The sequence below is a fragment of the Furipterus horrens genome, unplaced genomic scaffold (genome assembly GCF_987537825.1).
Source record: "Furipterus horrens unplaced genomic scaffold, mFurHor1.1.pri manual_scaffold_11, whole genome shotgun sequence".
In the NCBI taxonomy this organism is placed as follows: Eukaryota; Metazoa; Chordata; class Mammalia; order Chiroptera; family Furipteridae; genus Furipterus; species Furipterus horrens.
Window position 1 is genome coordinate 2,216,546 of NW_028327181.1, and position 18,494 is coordinate 2,235,039.

Sequence of the window (18,494 nt, forward strand, 5' to 3'; positions counted from 1 at the left end):
GATTTTCTAGTTTGGGATAGTCCCGTAAATTCACTCGCCTCGCCTACTCCAGCCCGCTGGCACCAGTCACACTGACCGGATGGCCTTCACGCCCACGCCCACGTGCGTTCCAGAAGGTTCCTGTGCTCACATCCGCGTCCCTGAGAGGGACTCCCCTGTGTGGAGTCACGTTGGGCACAAGCCTGCGGCCGGTGGCAGGAGAAACACGACCACACTACGAATGTGTGACACCCGGTTGGTGGCCCGCACAAGGGACCCCAGTGGCCATGGCCTCTGACTTATGTGATCAGAAGCCACGGGCTGCAGACTGAAAACCCGCGGTGTAGAAGTTCTGTTCCTCATGGGGCCAGATGGTCTGCAAATGTCAAAGGGGAAGGAAAGGCTGAAATTTCTATAAGCGAGCTGGAGCCAGGGGCTAGTGGGTGGGTGGGCATGGGGACGTCAGCCTCTGTAGTGTGACACCCGGTGAGCAAGAAGGGGGCCTGGGGGTCTGCTCTGGGTGGGCCAGGCACTGGGGCCAAGGTGCCCGGGGGTTGTGGGATGGGGACCGCAGTGATTTCCAAGCAGGTTTTCAGAATGATCTGATCCACATTGCTTCTGAAGTCAGACTCAAGAGAGGGGAGGAGGAGCAACTGGGCAGAGAGTAGGCGCTTCATGAGGGTACCCCGCAAAGGGCCCTGAAGTGCGTACCCTGTGCTGGAGAGAAGGGGCGACCCCCATGCCTCACCCCTTGTGGAGAGAGACGGTCACCCGGGAGCTGGCGAAGTCACCTGCTTTTAGGTGCACGTGGTGAAGAAGAAAAGCAACGTAAGTGATGCCAGCCTCTGGGGGCTCCCCCAGCACCCCCATCCGGGGGTTTCCCAGGCTGCCCGGTGAAAGGGAAGCACCAAACCGAGAGGGAAAGGCCAGAGCGAGTGGGGGAGGGCTCAGAGAAAAAAGACTTTTCCACGGGGCGCCGTGAGCCCTCTGTTCCAAGCTGCCTGGCCGGTCAGGAAGCTGGGCTGTCCCCCTGGGCTGGTCACCAAGGCCACTGCACACGCACCATCTCACGGTCTCCCGCTCAAGCCCCACAAACCACCTGGACATGCCTCAGTTTAACATGAAGCAGATGGAGCCGTAGAGGTTCAGAGAGGTAAGTGTTTCTGCTTAAACTCACACAGCAGGGCCAGGTCTTAATACCCTCCTCTGGGACCTTCTGGGTTCTCATTCAGGGACCTCTCTGCAGCAAGGCGCTGTCCCTTCCCCTGGGGCACAATCAAAACCCACTGAAAATCTCCCTCCTCCGTCCAGCGAGAATATGGGGCCAGTGTGCAAACAGGATCAGGAGCTGCCTGGGGTTCTCCTCCATCGTATTCCAGACGGGGGGCCCTGCCACCAGGCGCGGGGTGCGCCCGTGGGTGCAGGTTTCCCTCCCCACTGTGTGTGACGCAGCTGTCCACACCGCCCAGCCCCGGGGAGAGGTGTGTTCCGTATGCCGCAGTCCCCGCTCTGACCCTCCCGGCTGTGCGGCCGGGCCACAGGCAAGCCCTCTCTGTGCCTAAGTGTCCCTGCATCCATACAGAGGGGACAATCACACGGGATGAAGCAGAGAAAATAGCCTGGACTTAAATGTAGGTGTGACTAGAGTGTGCTTCCAGGCACGCCACGGTCACGCTCAGCCAGTGGCGTGGTGCCAGAGGGGACACCGGCTTTGCCCGACCCTCTTCACTGTGACTCATTGTCTGTCTCTCTGTCGTTACAGTGACCTAGGTGATCAGTATGTTTTAAACTATATATGCACACACACACCCATACACATATGTACACATCTATCCATCTGTGCATCTATATTCTTTTAAGAGGAACAGAAGGGAGTGGTGAGCTAAGCCCACTTTTACATGGACAGGTCATACACGCTATGTTTAGGGGATCCGGGAAATACCATTGATCACACGCTGCTCAGCACCTCTGAGCAGCCACCAGCAGTCAGAGGGGCTCATAGAGGCAGAGAGAGGAGAGGAGAGAGACAGCTGCTTTTTTATCAGCCGCTCTGGACAAGTCCACCTTGTTCTGTTCACAAGCCCACGCGACGGACCCAGTGAAACAGGTCTGAGGTTAAAGGCCCAGGCCGGTCACTGCAACGTTGGGCTGGGCGTCCTCGGCAGGGCCCGGCGCGGGGCCTGGTCAGCGGTGCCCTCTGCCCGTCCTCTCCCAGTCCCCGGCACGAGCCTCAGCCATCCCCACGGGGACACAGCCTCAACAATGACTCACCTCTTCATTTTTAGTTGCGTCCCTGAGCCTGCGGCTCTGCCTTTGCTGGGCAGCTGTCTGTCTGGGGGACAGGGCCTGTGCCCGCGGAGGTGGGGACCGGTGCCTGCTCCCGGGACAGCTCTCGAGGACCTGCCTACTAAGAGAGGGAGGAAGGGACAGTGGAGGCAGGATGCACGTGGGCCTGGGGGCCGGTTCTGCTGACCTCTGAGCCCGTGAGTCTGGAACAGCCTCAGGGCTCACAGGCCTGAGTAAACAAGAACCTTATTTATGTCCTCAGAGCCCTCAGTTAAGGCAGGGCAGGGTAAACGTCCGTCACAGTCACGGGGCGTCATAAAAACGCCGCCTTGACTGAGGAGGCAGCCGCCCCAGGCCAGCGGCCTGTTCTCTGAGCCAGGGGGTGCCCCCAGTTTTTATTTTGTAAAGTCCAAAGAATAACATAATGAAAACCCAACTCCCTTCGCCTCCACAGAGCAATGGTCAACAGGGCGACGTGCCTGGCCTTTCTCTGTCTGCCCCTACCCTGCATGTGTGCAGCGCACGTGTGTGCTCACATGAGTGCACATGTGTGCACACACATGTGAGTGTATGTGCATCGCGCCCATATGTATGTGCACGTGTGTGTGCATGCATGTGTGCTTGCAGTAGGACCTCAAGGTCTGTTTTGCTGAACCCTTGAAAAGTTAGTGGCAGACATCATGACCCTGAACTCCAGGAGACTTTGGCGGCATCTCTAAGAGCAAAGATGATTTCCCGCAGAATCACAATAGTGTGACCCCATTTGTAAGTGTAGTTATGAGTCAGAATTATAAGGAAAGTTAACATTGGTACCACGGTGCCATATAACCTCTATTTCATGTTAAAATGGCCCCAGTCATGTCCTTGGCAGCTGCTTCCTTATTCAGTCCGGGGCCCACGGCCCCATCACACTTGGTCGCCATGGCCGGGGACAGTCCTCCGGGGGTCTGTGCGTCTGCGCGTCTCACAGGCGGAGGCTGCCCCCCATCTGAACGGTCACTCCAGGGCCGTCTCTACAGGGAACGGCTTCGAAAGGCTGAGAGAGCAAAAGGTCGGTGCGCTTGCCATCCAGGGGAGAAAAGGTGCCGTGTCCCTGGGTCACTGCCGCTGATAGAGGACTCGGGTCCCCTACACTCTGGCTTCCTGAGCAGGTGGCACTGGCCTGCTTTGAGGGGCTCCGTGGGCATCGGGGCTCAGGAGACCGGCACGAGGAAGAGCTCTCTGGCTGCGGCCAGGGCTGCCGTAACACCCTTCGGCCCCGACCCAGGAGTCCCGTGTCTTTGCGGACATCCAGGTGATCATGGCAGGTCGGGGGTTTCGGGGGTGGGGTGGATCCCAGGCCCCGCACAGCCTCGGGTCCCCATTTCCGCAGGAGGCACACCACGCCATCACCTCCCAGGGTCCGCCCCGTGAACGTCTCCTCACGGGGCCGGGCTGGCGGCTTCCACGCCTCCTGGCTGTAAAAGCATCTTGGCCTCTGTGTTTTGGCGGGAACCTGCGGAGAGATGTCTAGAAACTGGGAGTGTCCTGCCCCCTAACCAGCCTTGACCTCTAGCAGCCCAGGCCGCTGCCCCCGCCGAGGGATCTGAGCTCGCTGGCATCCCCAGACACCGCGGTGACCACGCGCGGGACACACAGGTCCACAGAGCCCAACGCCGGCCCCACCGGGCCTTTTGCAGACGTGTGTGCCAACCTCGGTGACAGTGGGGGCGGGGGACGAAGGGGATCTGCGGGCTGCCTTCACTCACCCTCCTTTGGCCCGCTCACCTCCACCCCTCCCCTTACCACTCCGCGGTGTTTCAGGGGCCCCGGCGTCTTGCTCCCGCGTGCACAAGTCAGACGCAAACGCCTTGGGCCCTGGCACGCTCAGCGGACACAAAGGTGCTGTGCTGGCGAGTCTCTGGGAAGCAAAGGTTTTGGGGTCTCCCCCACGTGCCATGCCACGCAAATCCGCTTCCACCGATGGTCTCTGACTAGAAGCCGTGACATCACATAAATCGCCGAGCATGTCCGCCTGAATCCGGGAGGCCAGCACACCACTTCCTGCCTGGGGGGGCGGGGGGGGGGGGGACAAAAGTGGTTTGTACCAGAAATCAAAGGAGTCACGTCCAGAGGCACCACGGCTGTTCGAGAGCCTTTGCACACGCGCTCACTAACGGAGCAGCCAGCCCGTCTGAGCTCGGAGGCGGGCAGGACATCTGCGCACCTTAAGTGTCACACGACCGCAAGTCTCAGCTGGCGAGAGGGGAATCGAGGCCAGCGCAGGCAAGGGGTGGGCTGAGGAGACAGCGGCTGTCCCAGGTCCTGCCAAACCCAGTGACAGAGACCCAGGGAGGGGCACCAGGCCCCCGTTCCCCGCAGGTGCCCCCGGCAGAGCAGGGCCGACGAAAGCCACGTCTCGTCCTTCCCCGAGGCAGACGCGAGTCCGGGCAGGTCTTCGGCTGTGTGTTTTCCAGCTGAAAGGGAAGACGAAGGACGTTCAGATGAAGCAAATGGAAGACTCCAGGCTCCTGGCCTGGTGCCTGGGCCTGGGGGGCAGTCGCACCAGGCGTGGCTTTGGCGGTTGGTGAGGGCTCAGGGATGCCATCCCAAGACCCTGACGGGGAGGAGAGGGGCTTTCTCCCTGCCCCTCCAACCTGCAATTATTGATCGTGCACCTGTGGTGTGGCAGGCACTGGGGACACAACCAGGGACAAGTAAGGCCTGGTCCCCGTTCCTGTGGGACCTGCCATATGGTGTAGGGAGAGAAGATTATTACACACGGTAATTTCAGAGAGTTAATCTACCCAAAGTGAATGGGGTGATGGCACAGAGAATAACCAGATGAGCTGCTTTAGATGCGGATGGCAGGGGGTCAAGAACACTCCTCTGGAGGGGACCGTGGAGCGGGCAGAGCCTGCGGAAGGGCGGTTCTGGCAGTGCCTGGTGGTGCAAAGGCCCTGGGGCCACCACAAGCTTGAGGTCTTCTTTGCAAAGGCTTCCCTGTGAAGAGAGACACAGGGGAGAGCGGGGAACCGGCACAGAGAAAGGAGACAGGAAAAGCAATGGGAGGGGGAAAGCGAAGGCGACCAGCTGTGAGGGCCGGAGGAGGAGGAGGAGGAAAGGGCAGTCCACGGGGGGGGGGGGGGGGGGGGGAGCGCGTGCCCTGAAAGGATCAGCGTGTCGTGGGCACACGGAGGGACAGCGGTCCACTCAGAGCAGGCCCAGCACGCCTCTGCTGCGGAGCGGCCCCTCCTGCGCACTTGGTGTTACGAACGTCTGCAGGGCAGAGAGTGGTCCTTGCCCTTCATTTTCTCCTGCGCAGCCCTTCCCAAGGCTCTGTGCACGGCGGCCTCACACACTGCTGTTTGCACCAACAAGCAACGGACGGGTGTTTGGGCGGCGGGTGAGCGGATGGATGGATTCTCACACCAGAACGTGACTCTCTGCGATCGACTGTGCTTTCTGTATCTCACTCGGATTGGATAGACACTTCGCACACTCACAGGTGCCCACGTGGGGCAGAAAAGCGTAATTCAGAGACCACTTCTGGTGCCCAGGCTCTTCCAAAGCCGGGACAGGCGAGTCGGCTCACTGACCCTCAGAGGCGTAGTAAGAGGAAGGAATCACCTGCTCCGTGGGGGGGAACATGGTGGTTTAGCCAGACACACCGTGCCGCATGGAGCAGGACTGGGGTGGGGGTGCCGAGGAGAGGCGGGAAGGATGTGTGGCCAGACTGCTCACCGGTTTTCACGTCCTGCTCATTAGGGGACAGTGCTGTGCCATACTCCCCAGGCTTCTAGGCACCTAGGTGGGGTGAGCGTGCCCTACTTCTGGGCGTGGCCCGTGGACCTCCTGCATCCCCTCGCTGTCCACAGGTTGCACGGAGAGGAGCCCAAGAGCACAAAGGAGGATGGAGTCTCAGGGTGCTCCTGAGTGACACTGGGAAGCGCCTACTGACTGATGGCTGCTCAGCCACTGAGAGCTGGGGGCTGTTTGTTACAGCAGCTAGCTCTACTTGTCCTGACCGATACAAAGGTGGGAGGAAGGGGAGAAGCGGGGCAGGGCCGGCCAACAGGAGACTCCAGAGGGAGGAGATTCCCTGCTCGGTCATGTCCAGATACCAACTGCGGGGACCTAGGACAGGGCCATGGACTAATCGTCTCTGTGACCCAGTCCCATAGGCCAACGCAGGGAAGGAAGGACAGGTAAGAGGACAGAACCAGGGCACCCATTAATTTTTGGCAGCTCTATAATTGAGAGAAAAAATATATATATATATTTTTTTGGTAAAAGGTTCAAGGGCTTTATCACCATTTCCATGGCTCCTATAAATCCCTGTAAACCCAGTCCCTGTGTTGCAGGCGGGATCCAACCCTATGGGTGACCTGGGGCTCAGCCGGCGGCCCCCAGGGGACTGCCACGGGGATGTCCTGTGACCAGCTTCACATGGGGCCCAGCACATGTCTTCTCTCTGCTCCCTCCCGGACATGCTAGGCAAGATCTCTGCAACGGCTGCTGCCCACCTGAGGGGCTTCAAGGAGTGGCATCTGGCAAGAAGGACACCTTCCGTGGAGCTTACGTGGCCCGTTGACTGTGGAGCTTCTCGGGCTGCACTTGACCTTGCCTCCCGGCATCCCCCACGGTTCCTCCTCCCGTCTTCCCAGCCTCTTTAGCTGTTCATGGAGAGATGATCACAGTGGGTAGGACGTTTTAGCTCTGAATCCAAACGAAGAGAAGAAAAACAAGTGCAAAGGGAAAGGAGGTTAAAAAAGACTGAGAAATGCTGAATGCTCTTGTTAAGCAAATCGTTGCCTGGGGTTTCTTAATGGACAAGGAACCGGGAGAGCTGCAAAAAAAGAAAAGAAAAGAAAAAAAACCCTCCCGTTCCTGATGTTGAATACCTACCATGAGCCTCCTGCACCTGCTGGTGTCGAGGGCCCATTGAAGATGCTGCTTGGAGGCCAGCTGGACATCCAGAAGCTTCTAGAACCTCTCCCTCACCCGGGCTCCAGTTCCCAGGTTTCTGTCAAAGAGAAAGAGGAAAGTGAGTTGTTGTTCTTGGAACCAAGGGCAGAATGGATTCTTCTCACCATTCAAAGCTCTGTGTAGATGCCACCTCCTCAGGAAGCCTTCCCTGACTACACCTCCTTCCCCAGTCACTCTGTCCTCCGTCACCCTGCTTTCCAGCCTTCACGGAATGTATCTGTATCTCCACCTAAGATTATGGGGACCCTTGTTTTTGTGTCTCTCACGCTAGCAGGCAGCTCGTGGAGGAAGGAACTTGACCTGTCTCACTCACCAACCATCCCGAGCACCTGGGACAGTGTTGGGCACGTAGTAGGTCATCAATAAATGTTGGTTCAAACCAAATACTTACGTGAAAAACATTAAGAAGGAATTCCAGAAGCACTGGCCCTGTCTCCTGTGACTTTCTTCACAGAAAATGGGATATATATATATATGTGTGTGTGTATATATATATGAATATATGTTTTTGTTCTATAGGCAATTCCTGAATGCAAGCCTTGTGCCAAGCACAGCCTGTTCGTTGGACCCCATTCCCAAACAAACTTCCGCCCACAAGCCTCCGTCCGAAGCTGAGCTGGGCCTCGGCCCAGACACAGGATGGCTCCCAGGGGCCTCCAGTCCACCCGCCTCCGAGGGTGGGGAGGGCACGGACGCATGTGTGCGCCCACTGTGGTGTCTTCATCACCCTCCAAACACACACCACACCCCATCCGCATGGGCGGGACTTCCAGGCGATAGCCACCGAGAGCCAATAAAGCTGAGACAGCTCCCCAGGGCACAGCCAGATGTGTCATGAGGTGTTCGGGACCCCCAAGGACATCGAGGACAGGGGGGTCCCTGAGGGGGTCAGGGGGAAGTCTGGTGGGTGAGCCCAGACCTGTGCCCCTGAGTTACGATATTTTCCTTCTCGAGGTGGAATGAACGCAGCCTCAGACAGATGCTGCGCAGCCGCGTGTGGGGCGGGCCCTGCGGCAGGCCCGCGGCGCTGAAACGGGGGGACTGGAATGGAATCTGACAAAGGGGCCACTGTCTCTGAAGGAGCTTGTCAGGAGCCCAGCAGCCCCGCGGGCGGGAGTTTGCACAGCTGCGGCTGTGAGCAGACATGTGCTTGGAGCGGCCCCGGCTGCGGCTTGGGCATTAAACCCGACACTTTCCAGATGCAGGCGCCCGGGCTCTGGCAGCGGCACAGCGCTGTCCCCAGGCACGCACACACCCGCTCGCCCGCCCTCGCGCCCGCCGCGGCCCTGTGAAGGCCGCATTGTGCTGGGACCCCAGACTCCCCTGCAGACTCCGCGCCAGATCTGAAGGTGAGCCCCCGGGGCCGAGCCGGGGATTTATGAGCTGGATTTCAAAACAGTTCAAGTTCAAAGTTGGCTGCGCGGCAGCTGCCACTCCGACCGCCCTCCTTCTCGTGCCCGGCTACAGGCTCACCGGCGAGGGGGTGCAGGGCGGGCCTTCCAGAGGGTTCTCTTCAACCTGCGTCAGGACAGACGCTGAGGTCTCTGCGGGCGGAGGGAGGGGCGCTCGGCAGGGGCTTGGGGTGGGCTGCCCCTGTGCCCCTCTGCAGCCACTCCCAGTCCGCACCTGGCCTGCAGCACAGCCCGTGTGCCCCCCACACATGGGGACCCCCAGGGCAGTCACAACCCCCGCCCCGGGCCCGGCCTTCTCCAGCTTCCTGGTTCTGGAAATGACTCCACGCCACAGCCCTCACTGGATGGGGCAACCTGCTGCCAGAGGCCAAGTGACAGGAGGGAAGGGGGACCCCAGGACATCTTCTTGAGCAGGAGGTGGCTTGCTTGGCAGGGGACACCCCAAGCCCTACACCAGCACGGGGTCTCTGAACTCAAACAGGCAGGAAAAGCTGGGGCCCCAGGTCCGGGGAGGCGTGGCCTCCCTGCGGGATGCAGATACAAGAGGTCCCCTCCTCCCCCCACCTGGGTCGCGGAAGGGTCACATGAGGTGGTACCGAGTTGACAGCGCTGACTCACAGGGTGTTTCTCTGCTGGGACACACTGAGGACACGGGGACACGCCCCGCAGGGGAGCAGGAAGGCCCCAGCCTCGCCCCGCGCGCAGCTCTGGCTGCAGGTGGGCGCCACCTTCACACATAAAGCGCCCACATCCCTCCGGCTGGGTCGGCCGCACCTTCACGCACGTGACTGAGGCGTGGCCGCCATTGGTCACGGAGTAGAAACGTCCTTCCTGCCAGTCAGGAGCCCGGGGCGCCGCCGCCTGGCCTGGCAGTGTCGCCGATGAGTTTCGTGTGAAGACGGTCACCCTTTCTGCCTGGAGACGCAGGGCGAGAACCGCCTGTCAAAGGGAAGCGGCGTCGGGGTGGGCGCTCTCTGCGTCTGGCTGCTTCCGTGCTGGCGCCGCTCCGACGGGTCGTGCTCCGGGCTCTGCGGGGGCCCCTGTGTGACTGTATCAGCACTTGCTTGTCCCTTTGCTGCGTCTCCCCCTGAATTCGTCTGTGAAATCGTCACCTGCAAGGCGATGGCGTTGGGGGTGGGGCCTCCGGGAGGGGCGAGGCCATGAGGTGGTCCCCCTGAACAGGGAGGGCATCAGCCGGTGCGCTGCGACGCTGGGACCTTCCACAAGCGGAGCCCGAGCACGCGGCGAAGCGCTTTGGGACGGCCGCTGGCGAGGTGAACTCTAGGGGCCAGCACACACGCGTGCTCACACTCACACACGGGGACAAGCAACTGGCCGGTAGGGGCCCTGTCGCGCATTGAATTGTGTCCCCCTCGAAAAGATGTGTTGAGGTCCTAATGCAGGGACCTGGGAACGTGACCCTATTTGGAAATAAGGTCTTTGCGAATGTGGTCAGGTTAACACGAGGCCACAGGGTGGCCCTAACCCGAAGGGTGGCCGCGTGGAGACGCACACAAAGGAGAAAGGACGCCGTGTGGCCACGGAGGCAGACACTGGAGTGACGTGTCCACAAGCCAGGGGGCACCTGTGATTGCCAGCCACCCCAGGACGACACAGAGCACAGCTCGGCAGGCGTGGGCGTGCTCACTCCGCTGTGTCTGCACCGCTGGGGACCCCCATGGGGCGTGAAGCCAGTGGCATCCCAAGCTCTCGGAAGCCACCAGCCCTCCTCACACTGTCCCCCCGCCTCTTTTATTAGAACAAACAGGAGTTTGGTTCCAAGCTGAGACACAGGGGAGGGGAGGGCCCCCGCAGAATCACGGTGGGGGGGGGCTGTGCTGCTCTGGGCGGCCCGTGGAGCAGCCCCGCGCACTGAGGCCTGAGCGGGACAGGCCGTCTCCACGGTTGTCCCCATTTTCGGCTCTGTCTCTGCCCCTGAGCCACTGGCTGTGACTGTGGCCTTGGACCCCTGCTGAGGGGGCCCGGGGTATGGCCCTGGGGCCGGCCTAGCTGCCTGTTCCCACACAAGCTCCCTTTCACTCTCCACGGCCTGGTTTCTGGCTTTGCATTTGGTAGGGGGGGGGCGGGGGGGCTTTCTCTCCCCTTCAGCAGCGTGGTGCTGAAAGGTTTACCCTCCGCGCGGAGGCAAAGGAACCAGGAAAGGCAGCCGCCGCTCGGTGCCGTGACCTGCACGGCTCCCTCTGGTCTTTCCCAGACCTGGGAGGTCTGGGGCGATGACATCCACGAGTATAGGGGCCCGCACGGAACAGGGACAGCCTGAAAGCAAGGGTCACATTCCAGCTCCTCCACCCATTGCCTGACCGGAGCCCCAGCTTCCTCGTCTGTAGAATGGGGACAATAACAGCGCCCTGTACGGCGAGGGTGGCCGCGGGCGCCATGTCCTGACTGTTCAGTGTGCAGTTAACAACGGTGAGACGTACCGGTATGGCCCTCATGGCCTCTGTGTGTGAGCCCAGGGTCCCCTTTTGTTCTCTTTCACACATTTCTGTAGATTTTACATTTTCCCAACTGAATAGGGGCTGCTCTCCTACTGGGGGGAGAAACCAGCATTGAAAGGAGAGAGCACACTCAGTACCCTCGAACCCCCAAGCTGGCCTTGGGTGGTTATAAACAATCCTCACCTGGGAGAACACCACCTCCTTATGAATATGCATGACCTGCCCCCAGGTGATCAGAGGGCACACCCCCTCATGCATATTCATGACGAGCCCGGCCCAGGGCAGACCACAGAGCTTGCCTGGCAGGAGTGAGGCAGGAAGACAGGTGTCAGAGAAAAAACAAGGCGCTCTGGGGAGTCGCGGGCCGAGCGCTGCTCCGGGAAGTTTATGTTCTGAATTTCAATTGCCTGCAATAGTTTCTGAACAGAAGTTCCTGGGGGAGAGAGAAAGGCAGGTCTTGGAGTTAAAGACTCAAAAACCAGGAAGCTGACTGTCAGCACCGGACCGGGCAAGGTGTTGGGGGGGCAAAGGAGCCGGGGGGGGGGCATGGAGACCCCCTTCGGGCTGGTGCCAGCCTCATCATCCCCGAGTTGCACTGGGACCCGGTGCGGGGGCCGGGGGCGGCGGGGGACAGGTGCTAAGTGACTTGATGGGTCCAGAGTGACCCACGGGTGTGACGGGTGCCGGTTCTCCAAGCCCGTGCCCCCTCTTTGTCCCCCCGCCCTCCCAGTCTGTCCCTCCTCTGCCTTGGCCGACACCTTGCTGCCCCCGTGTGTCCTGACCTCCCCTTGTCACTGAGTCCGAGGCCACCCCCTCGCACAGCGCACATAGCGGGGCGTGGTTTCCTGAGTCGGCGCTGGAGTGTGCCCGGTGTCGCCGTCACTTAACCGATTTACACGAGTCCTCCCGCCGCGTCCCCTCTCTCCTGTCTCACGTCCTCTGTCATTTCTCACGTCCGTCTCCAAATCCTCTTTACAAACAGACGCTTTCCTTCTCTCCCTCCAGTGATGTGGAAGGTGGAACATGGTTTCCATTACCCTAACGCTAGCTCTTAAACAGCAACGATGCTGAGGTCTCTGCTATTACAAGGTCAGGCATGGGACAGGAGGGACGTCCAAAGGGACCAGGAACGCTCTGTTCCGCTTCCTGCGGCCCAACCCCCATCCGCGGTGCGTGGACTGTGGTTTTAGACTATTCCTTCTATTTTTAAATGTTACGGGATTCTTTTAGGTAAAAATTGTTGACATATTTGGTTTTTGTGACAACGAGCCCTTTGACAGTTTGATGGGCCCATGGACCCTTCCTCAGAAAAATGTTTTTAAAAGCAAAGCATAAAATACACCTGTTTGTAAAGACAACCGATTGTACTAAAACAGTTATGAGGGGACTTCTGGCCGAAGCAGAGGCATAGGTAGAGCTCTGCCTCCCTCCACAACCATAAGAAGGAACACAATTACCCCAAAACCAGGACTACCAGAAAACCGAGCTGCATGGAGGTCCAACAAAGATAAAAAGAAGAAATACTCATCCAGACAGGTAGGAGGGCGGAGCCAGGATGGAGAGGATGCGGTGTGGTGGCGGCAGTGGTGGCAGCAGCGGCAGCAGTGGCAGGCCAGCAGAAAGCACAGTCACACATTTTAAAGTCAGGAGGGACACCTGGGGAGCACTCCCAGCACCAGATCAGACCATGCAGCCCACGGTCCCAGCACCGGGAATATCAAGCCTCATTGCTTCTGACTGTGCAGACCAGTGGGGGTTGGGGCGGAGGCAGAAACTGCCGGTCTCTCAGCAGAGTCCACTTGTTTAAAGGGGCCCATGGTCCTAGAACGTCTGCAGACCCACCCACTCTGGGAACGACGGCCAGGGCAGCAGCTAGAGGGGTGCCAGTCCCATACGGAAGTGGGAGAAGTGTCTGGAAAAGGGGCGAGTACTGAGCAGGCGGCATTGTTCCCTCTCAGTCCCCTCCGCCCCACACAGCGCCACAACGTGGTCTGACAAATTCCTAAGGCTCCGCCCCTTACAATGTAACAGGTGCAACAGCTTTACCTAAGGCGCAGAGGCAAACACCCACAGGAGCCTGTCAGAATGAGGAGACAGAAGTATGGCCCAAAAGGGGGAAAGGATCAAGGTTCCAGTGGGAGAAATGAGCGATGAGGAGACAGCCAACCTAACAGACGCAGAATTCAAAACACTGGTGATAAAGATGCTCAGAGGCCTGACAGATATACTTGAGTACGGCAAATGCATAAGAGGATAAGTGAAGGCCATGCTAAGTGAAACACGAAGGAAATGGGTTCAAATCAATTATTTAAAGCAGTTATGGTATTAAAGAGGCTGAATAGAGACACGCGTGTGCATGTGTGTGTTTGGGCATCTGTCTCTGGTTCTTTGGGGCATATGTTTAGGGGTGGAATTGCTGGGTTTGGGGTAATTCTACGTGATTTTATTATTCCCTGTCCATGTTCCATGCCTGGTTTCCAACAGGCACCCACGCGACACGGAAACCTGTGAAAGGGGCAGCAGAGCGCGAGGACCACGCTGGGCAGAAACGTGGGGGTCAGGAGGGTGACGTGGGACCACGCCCCATTGGAGCCACTGGCACGGGGATCGCGTGATAACCGAAGAAGAGAACATGGAGACCAAGGCGAGGCTGTGGTGGCCTCCAAGCCACTGGGGGCGACCCTGGGAGACAGCGGCGTAACCTGGGCCCTTCCGAGAAGAGGGTCCTCTTCCTGGCACCGCTGTGAGAGCCGCCGAGTGGGGGGCAGTTTTATTATGGTTTTGTCTGAAAAATGACGGGGCCCAAACGTCTGTCCCGGAGCTGATGTGACGGTTCTACACGGTCAGCTGTTTGCCTATGTCATCCCCGGTCGCCTGGGAAGAGGACCCAGGTCTCAGGTCCTGTGTCTGTGAAGACGTGACCTCTGGGGGCCACAAGTTCGGATTCCCAGTCGGGTGAGGGTGGCCCTTAGCCAGACAGAGGCCACACTCAGAAGTGTGTCCTAATGAGACCGAGCGGTCTCAGAGGGAGGCCGTGTCCCGCCCACGGCCCTCTGGCTGGCTGCAGGAAAGCCAGGTAAAGCTGAGGCAGACAGCCGAGCCGCAGAAAGCGAGCGGAGGCCCGCCCGGATGGGTCCACTCTCGGGCCCCGGTTTCCACAGCAGTGGGGGCCCCATTCTCTGTTCTCGGGAACGGGCCAGCACCCTCCCGAGCTGGTCCTGCAGTCACGAGACGCGCACCCCGTTCCTTGCTCCCCAGCGAGACCCAAGCACACCCCACTTTCCTTCTTCCTTCCCCTCCGGTTGCCTGCGCTGACAGCCAGTCATGCATCCCACAGTAGCCTCGCGTGGCCGCTGACGAGGGCCAGCCGTGAGGGCGGCTGTATGCATTGGTTTGCCATGAACCCTTTCATTAATGAAAGGACACGGGAAGGCACTGGTTGGAGGGGAAAGGCTGCGGGGGGGGGGGGGGCAGTGCACGGTCGCCCCCCGCCCCCACCCCTGCCTTCGCTCCTCGGGCGTGAAACACACGAGTGCACCAAACAGCGCACCTCTGAGGCCTCTTCCCCGTCGTGGGCCCGGGGCTGGGGGCGCGCCCTGCGCGTCTCCTTTATGGGTGAACACATGATAATGCGCGACACGGAATGAACACGGGGCCGCCGCCACCTGCTTCTTCTGGGCAGCGTCTGTCAGCTCACGTTTTGTAAAGCGTCTGAGCAAAGGCCTGGCTGCTCAGGGCTGGAGCCGGCAGGAGGGGTCTCGGCGACCGGTGCCCCAGAGAACAAAGCAGACACCAGGGCCCCCCCACCCCTGCGATTTCCTTTTTAAAACGAAAAACAACCGAACCAAGTCCTGGGCTCCCACCGGACTGCACAGTTACCTGGATTTGTGTTAATTATTCCTACGCACTTCATTCAACAGGCCTACGCATGCCCAGCATCTCAGTAAACTACGTATTGTATGGTTTTAAGCTGCATATACAGCTGTCCCCCCTCTGTGTCGCGGTTCACTTACCGCGGCCTCGCTGTGTCGCGGGATTTAAAAAATATTATATTTAATTCTTTATCGCGGGTTTTTTGCTCTGTCGCGGGATTTTGCGGTTCTGTATACATACGTTGTGCAAGTGACGTAGGTTTAAGAGTGTAGAATGTGTTTAAGAACATAAGCAGTGTTTATAAACGTGTGGGAAAGGTTAATAAGGGACTGGGAACAGTTTATAAGTGTGCAGGAAGGGTTTATAAAGCCTTAAAATCTATATAAACACTAAAGTAAATGTAAGGTTCCTATTTCGCGGATTCTCACCTATCCCGGGGGGTCTAGAACGTAATACCTGTGATAAATGAGGGAATCCTGTACATATATTGCCGTATCTATTGTTCTATAAGTGGCTGCTTTAAAAAAATTTTTTTAAATTAATTTTAGAGAGAGAGAGGAAGGAGGAGAGAGAGAGAGAGAGTGAGCTTTGTTGTTCCACGTATTCATGCATCATTGGTTGCTTCTTGTCTGCACCCTGACCGGGGATCAAACCCACAACCCTAGCCTATCAGGACGCTGCTCTAACCGACTGAGCTACCGGCCGAGCCTACCACTTGCTGCGTTGATTCAACGCCAACTTTGCAAATTCATTCACAGTCATGCATGTCATGCTGGGTCACTCATTTTCTGTCCTGAAGGGCAGAGGCCATCGGCCTTCCGACAGCTAGAACTTTCCATGACAGGTAGAAGGTTCTCAGCTGCGCTGACCAGGGGGAAGAGCCACCCGAACGCACCTTCGTGAAGCCTGCCCTTTGTGCCAGTGCTGCTGGGGTTATGCATCTGTGCACGGCCTTCTTCAGGCCTCAGAAGGTGTTAACGTCCCCACTTTCCAGCTGGTGACGCGGAGGCTCCCAGAAGTTTCATCCCATGCCTGAAGCCTTGTGGGTAATAAACAACGGAGCGGTGGCGGTGAGGCTGAGGGTCTGTCCCCAGAACCACCCTGTGGGCCCGCAGGACATGTTGCTCCCGCAGAGGACAGGGCAGAGGCGTTACTTCTTAACTCACAGGAGGAAAACGATGCGATAACCACGGGTTAAGGGCAAGGCGTGGCCAGCGGGGAAGGAGGCCTCTTTCTTGCAAAGAGGAGAGAAGGGACCGGCCCGTTCTGGGTGCAGTGAAGACGGCAGACTCACTGTTGATCCAGCCACATGCACCCACCCCGCAAACGAAGAAGGAAAGGACATCTGTCAGAAAAAGCCTGCACACCGCAAGGAGCCCGAGGGCTGCCTCCTTAATGGTCCTTCGGCGGCGGCCAAGGGCGCCATGACTCCTGTGTCAGTCTCCGGGGACCGGGCCCACCGGCTGAGACCAGAGAAACGCGGTGTCTGACATCGGGGGCGCACCTCTGGGGTTGCTGTACCCTCCCCGAGGCGCTAGGAAGGGGGTGTCCCGGGCCACTCAGTGCCTGGCTCCTTGGGGCACAACTCCAGTCCTCCTGGCGCGTCTCCCTGCGGGAGCCCAGGCCCCACCTCCCCCTTCTGAAGGCCTCCAGTCCCCCTGGGTCAGGCCCGCCCCTCTCCAGCGCTCCCGCACCTTAACCAGCGACATCTGCCTTGGCCCTGTTCCCAAATCAGGCCACACTCCGAGGGGCTGGGGACTGGGACTTCAACACCGGAGTTCCGGGAGGACAGATGCAACCCACGCAGCTCCCCTTCGCTGTAGCGTGACATAGTGTCAACTCTGAAAACGTTTCCAGCTTATTCTCGTTGCGTGTCAGGAGCTGAATTTACCGCTTGCAGCTCCTCTGTACTTGGAGCTCGGTTCCCAATTCCTCGTCCCTATTTCCCCATAACACGTGTGTACACGCACACACGCACATGGGCACAGGCACGCATGCACACACATATCCTCGCACACACATGCCCACGGGACGGTGAAATTTCCACAGGGCTACAAGTAGGGATAAATTGAGGGGGAAAAGGCATAACTTGGGAAAAACTGACTTTGGATTTTCACCAACCCCCCAATGTTTGAAAAACAGCCTGAGGATTTCAGGGAGCCCAGAGCCGGGCCAGCCGGCCAGCCCCCCGCGGGCCCCCGGGCGTGGGCCCTGCCTCTCCGTTTGGCACAGGCTCTCCCACAAGAGCTCAGTGTGCTGGGCGGGCCGTCCCTCGCAAAGACACAGCTTTCATTCTCTGGGGCTCCCCCCCCGCCCCCCGTGCTGGCAGCCACAGCTCCCACCGCCCCCCGAAAAGCCAGACTTTAGGTCAAAACCAGAGGTGTAACAGATGGGCCGGAGTGGCAAAGACGCCCCATTTCCCACGAAAAATGCCACATTGTTCCCGCACGGTGGGATCCCGCAGCAACCTGCCAGGTCAGGGGAGGATCCGCTCCCTCGGGGCCCCCCAGCCGGGCAAGGCGCCCCCGGGCGGGCGTGGGAGAGACGGGGGACAGTTCTAGGCTCGCTCTAGTCACAATTTTGTCTCAGCTGAGAGCATTCATTTTTAACTCACAGTTTTCTAGTTGATGAAACATTTTTTTTCACCAAAGATCAACTTCAACTCTGAACAATTGAACCTTCCAGAGATGAAAGACATATGTGAATTTTTGTTTGTCCACAGTATTTCCTGTAATTTTTTTTCTTTTTTTTACCAGAGGGAGGAAGATAACCGGCGCCCCTTACCCCTAGGGGGGAGCGGGTGTCATCGAGAACGGGTGTGCGTGCTCTCCGCCCGGGTCGCCCCGTGTGCAGCGGGGGTGCAAACCGCTCACCGAGCCGGGTCCCCTGGGCCGCTGTCCCTGGGTTCCCACGGAGTCGCCCGGGAAGCCTTAGACGCGTCACCTCCCTTCTTGCGACTTTCCCTCCGCCCGCGCCCTCCGTCCCTCGGGCCCCGCAGCAGACGTGGCCCCCCCGCAGGCCCTGCGTCCGGCTCACTGCCAGCAGAGAGCCCTGCGCCCCGGAGCACTGCTTGCTCCGCTGCCCCCGCTCGCCCTGCTCCGCCCGCTGCTGAGGCTCCGCTCATCTCGCACCCCCAGCCGCTGTTTCAGATAAAAGGAATACCCACCCACCGCGTCTCACCACAGTCTCACACCTAAGTGGCTTAACGCACGGAAATGTGTCCCCCACTCGTGCTGGCAGGGGGGGACCCGAGCACCTTCCATGTTGGGGCCCCGTCCCAGCACCCTCCACTGACTCCTCCGTGTCCAGCTGGGAGGCTGGCGGGAGCTGGGAGCTTCTCACAGGAGCTATTAAGGGCCAGGCCTGGAAGTGGCCACACCGTTCTTGCTCATGGTCCATTGGCCAGAGACAGTCACATGACCCCACCCAGAGGCATGAGGTGCTAGGAAATGATGGCTGGTGGGGGCCAGGAATTTAGGGGCTGCTGGCAGTCTGTCACCGAGCCCTCGAATTCATC

The 18,494-nt window shown here is 59.1% G+C and overlaps 1 long non-coding RNA gene across 1 annotated transcript; it reads right to left on the minus strand.

The window, feature by feature from the left end:
* Positions 1–4,354: 4,354 nt before the first annotated feature.
* On the minus strand, positions 4,355–7,420 carry LOC149996724 (uncharacterized). The gene is made up of 3 exons (XR_016514056.1): positions 7,153–7,420; positions 6,827–6,963; positions 4,355–4,721 (listed from the first exon to the last, which is right to left on the minus strand). It is a non-coding gene; the product is annotated as an uncharacterized LOC149996724 (long non-coding RNA).
* Positions 7,421–18,494: the final 11,074 nt, after the last annotated feature.